This window comes from Octopus sinensis, linkage group LG11 (genome assembly GCF_006345805.1).
Source record: "Octopus sinensis linkage group LG11, ASM634580v1, whole genome shotgun sequence".
NCBI classification, from domain to species: domain Eukaryota; kingdom Metazoa; phylum Mollusca; class Cephalopoda; order Octopoda; family Octopodidae; genus Octopus; species Octopus sinensis.
Genome location: NC_043007.1, coordinates 37,054,528 through 37,059,527, shown reverse-complemented (window position 1 = coordinate 37,059,527; position 5,000 = coordinate 37,054,528). Strand labels below are relative to the sequence as shown.

Below are 5,000 nucleotides of genomic sequence, written 5' to 3'. Positions count from 1 at the left end.
ATAATATTAATAATAATAATAATAATAATAATAATAATAATAATAATAATAATATAATAATAATAATAATAATAATTATTATTATTATTATTATTATTATTCAGTAGTTTTATTTTTATAGCGTGCTTTCACTTCACTACCGAGCGCAGCTCTGTGTGCCTTGGGTATGTGCTGTGATTTGTTGTGATGCTCTGATGGTTATTGTATGGAAAGTGTTCTGCGTAGGAGAACACTTTATTATTATTATTATTATTATTATTATTATTATTATTATTATTCAGTAGTTTTATTTTTATAGCGTGCTTTCACTTCACTACCGAGCGCAGCTCTGTGTGCCTTGGGTATGTGCTGTGATTTGTTGTGATGCTCTGATGGTTATTGTATGGAAAGTGTTCTGCGTAGGAGAACACTTTATTATTATTATTATTATTATTATTATTATTATTATTACTCATATACACACAACAAATTAGACTGTTGGAAAAGAAAAATTCCTAACATCAGGCTACAAGTAACTTTAGATGCTAAGAACACCTCCTAAGTATCCTAGCTGTCCCTAATAACAGTTTTCTGCAGCTGTACTAAACTAGGTTTTATGCCTATTTCCTCTATCCATCTGTTCAAATCTTTAGAGATAGTTCCTAATGCACCTATAACTACTGGGATACATTTTACCTGCACTGACCATAGTCTCTGTAATTCAATGGTTAGGTCCTGGCTCTTTGCTATTTTGTCATTACCTCTCATTCTTTTTCTTTCTTTTTATTCTTTTATTTGTTTCAGTCATTTGACTGCGGCCATGCTGGAGCACCGCCTTTAGTCGAACAAATCGACCCCAGTACTTATTCTGTCGGTCTCTCTTGTCGAATCGCTAAGTTACGGGGACGTAAACACACACACACACACACACACACACACACACACACACATATATATATATATATATATATATATATATATACGACGGGCTTCTTTCAGTTTCCGTCAACCAAATCCACTCACAAGGCTTTGGTCGGCCCGAGGCTATAGTAGAAAATACTTGCCCAACGTGCCACACAGTGGGACTGAACCCGGAACCATGTGGTTGGTAAGCAAGCTACTTTATTTCAAAACATTTGCCATAAAGGCAGTACACAGATTAAGTTAGCTTTGCAAGCTGGACGAGGACATTAATGAAGTGAATGATAATGAAAGAAAGATGATAAGGATGGGAGAAGACAAAAAGCGCCCGCCGACTTTCGCTTCTCTAAAACATTGTTCTTTTTAAGGATAAACACAAAATGAGGTATTAAACCTCTTACTATTTTTCCAATTTTTGGATTTAGTAGTCCATTATTAATAAAAAATAAACACAAAACGAGGTATTAAACCTCTTACAATTTTTCCAATTTTTGGATTTAGTAGTCCATTATTAATAAAAATAAACACAAAACGAGGTATTAAACCTCTTACAATTTTTCAATTTTTGGACTTAGCAGTCCATTACTAATAATAACAGTTCAATAATTACATATCGTCCTCGAAGTCGCTTGTGCCCGCGCCCTCCACCATCAACCACGCCTCCCTCAGAACGTAATCAAGTTCCGAGTCAGCGTCGCCCGGGACCAAGTTATAGTCTTCCTTGAGCTCCTTTAGCCCAAGCGTCACGTCGAATGTCACGGCCTCCACAGCTACCTGCGGAGGCCATTCGGGGTCCTGTGTGAAGGCTAAAGGTGCTCCCTTGTGATGCTCTTCCATCACTTTTTCAATTTCTCCTCCTCTATAGAAGAGGACCAATACGTTCAGTTCTTTCGGTGGCGGCACAGTTCCCGCCAACGGTATTCCTTCTCTTGTCGGTGGCACAACCCCAACCGACGTAGTTCCGGGACATTCCGGTGCTACACTGACAGTTGGTAGTGTCCCGTTTTTCTTCTTCTTTTTCTTTTTTTTTCCCTTTTCAACTGAGAGAGGGTGCGTCTCCTCCGTGGCTGGAAGATTCGCCTTCCTCTCCTCATCCCTATTATCCTTTGGTGAGCACCCATTGTTGCTCACCTTCCTCTTTTGGCCTCTGTTTGAGGAGTCCTCTGCTTTCTCGACCGTTATCATTCCCTCTTCTAGAGGGGTTTTACTTAACTGTTCCGGGATCCTATTTTGTTCCCGGGGACAGTTCTTCTTTATGTGGCCGGACTCCAAGCACCGATGACACTTAGGGGGGCGACCCTCAAGCATCACCGGGTACCTGCACCCGGCCATTTTCAAAAAATCTGGAAGAACCAGATTGGCTGATTGGGTCCACAGGGTCAAAATTGCTTTTGACCCAACCCATGCAGCCGCAGGAAGAACTTTTACATTAAGGAGCTTAGTTTCGCTGCCACCCAGACCCCGGTGGATAGTCTCCTCTATCCACTCGGGTTCTATGTCGGGTGGCAGACCGCAAATCCAAGCTTTCATCAATTTTTTTTTGTACGTGGGCAGGAATAAGATTTCCTTACCCTCCAGGGGTTTGCTAGCAAATTTGCAAGCCTCTTCAGGGGTGTCAAATAGCAACCACACCGTTGCATATTTGACACCCCTGGAAATGAATTTAATTGTTGGCAAATACTCTTCCAACTCCTTTTCAATTGCCGTCTTTTCGAATAGGGCGATGGTGTCGAGTGCCTTGGAGTAGGTTCTCAACACCACCGTCCTATCTTCACGGTCTTTTAACCACTTTTTAGGCGGTATGATCTCCCATTCCAAAAGTTTGTTATTTTTCATTGCCATGTTCTTTTTTTTTTTTTTTATATGTATTCAGAATAAAACTAAAAAACGAGAGGAAAAGGAAATCCGAAGAAAGTCACAGTGAAAAAGGAGAGAGTCAAATAAAGTTAAAAAGAACGTCAATAATACAGTAAAAACCTTCTGGCCATTTGGTACTCCTGGCCTAAATTGAACCAGGAACGCACAACTTCCACAAAACTTGGTGTAAAATTGGTAAAACTTGTTCAAACTTCGGAGGCAAAATACTCCCCTATATAGCAGTTTTCACAAAAAGTTCTTTACAGCACAATACAATTCTCACAATTACGTGAAAAAAATATTCACTCAATTTATCGAAGACGGATACGCCCCTCTACTGTTTTTTTTTTCAATAAACACAAAAACGGCAGCCGCCGAGAGCAGGCGAATTTGTCTCAGAGTTGGACACAACTTACTGAAATAATAATTGCACGCAATAAATTATGCCCAACTCACAATAAACAAATCACTTACCTCGACAACTTTCCGTTTTGGGCTTTCCTTTAATTGGACGGAGCTGGTTGACTCGCGTCCACTCTGGCTGAACAGGAAGCAACTGACTAACTGCGCATGTGCGTTAGCAAAGCTACTTACCACACAGCCACTCCTGTGCTTCATATTAATTTTTTCATCATTTTGGGACTATCAAGTCAATTATCTGGTACTTTCAATTCTCTTTGTTTACAACTTCTTCTTCTTCTTCTTCTTCTTCTTCTTCTTCTTCTTCTTCTTCTTCTTCTTCTTCTCCTCCTCCTCCTCCTCTTCCTTCTTCCTCTTCTTTTTCTTCTTCTTCTTAATCTTATTATTATTATTATTATTGAGTGAGAGAGCAGCACATGCCATCAGAATAACACCGTACATATATACATAAGGGTACTAAATGAGTACCTATATCACTCATGATAGAAGTCAAAAAATACTTCTGTACCACCGAAAAGTCACAAATCTATCACAGACAACATAGGAAAAAATATCAGTGAACAATAATAATGTCTTACCTCAAAATGGGTCAGAACAAGTAAAAGGGAACGCAGTGTAAATAACGGACAGAGTCAAGACTATTGAAAAGGTTGTAAAACACAATGAAAATTTTAGGAAAATAAAAATAAGAAATAAATGGAATTTTTTCCGGTGAGTGTGTTACATTATAAGGCACAAAAACAAAATGACTCTCCCCAGACACAACAGAATATGCTTCAACACACGAACTCATATAAAGAATCTTGTAAACCAAATCCCCCAAACGAAATATATATATATATATATATATATATATATATATATATATAATATATATATATATATATGTATAAATATATAGACACACGGTGAATATTTTAATATATTCTGCTCTACAAACTATTATAGCCATCCACCATTATCTGAAAGGGATTGTATTATTCTGTTCCTTACATATATATGTGTAAGCGTATTTCGTTGGTATTTCGGTTTTTCGAATAACTCGTTTAAACAAAATCAAGAAGCGTAGGACGGGTAGAATGAGGGTAGATGCGCAGGATAAGATTATGCAAGAGCATAACCGGATATTATCGCGTGATATGGAAACAGAATTTGAATGGAACTTGTAGTCGGATAAATCTTCATTACTGAGAGTTAACCGAGACAAAGTCATGAACCAGATAATGAACCTTGGTGTCAACAGCTAACCTTCTATTTACGATACCACAATGACGATTGCTACAACGCAGCAAGTATCTAAGTGGTCAACCGACATGCTAGAAGTAGCAGTGAAAATCTTCAAATCACATATCTATCTTAAATAAGGGAGAACTGCGTTAAATATGTTATGCCTCTGGAAAATATAAAGAAAAAAATAACGGCATGGTCACGGATAGAACGCTTTTAATCGTAGGATTTAGGGTTAAACTACAACTTAAACTACTACCACCTCCAACAACAACAACTCTACCACATCAGTACCACCATTACTGTCACCTCCAATAGCAATATCATTAACACCATTACCACAATGACCATCACCACCGACAGGAATATATCACCATCACCCACCACCACCACCACCACCACAACCACCACCACCACCTCTATATATTTGGAAATTCCATCGACGACATTGGGATCCATAAATTCCAATCATTCTAATTAATTTATACTACGGTCACCACTACGACCACCACCACTACCGACGGCACCACCACCACCATCACCATCACCATTACCACCACCAACAACAACAACAACAGTAACACAAGAGCGACGAC

The 5,000-nt window shown here is 38.7% G+C and overlaps 1 protein-coding gene across 1 annotated transcript in view; it reads right to left on the bottom strand.

The window, feature by feature from the left end:
* Window positions 1–5,000, bottom strand: part of LOC115217593 (kinesin-related protein 3-like) — a 35,932-nt gene that overhangs the window by 30,433 nt on the left and 499 nt on the right. The gene's annotated exons all lie outside the window — the stretch shown is intronic.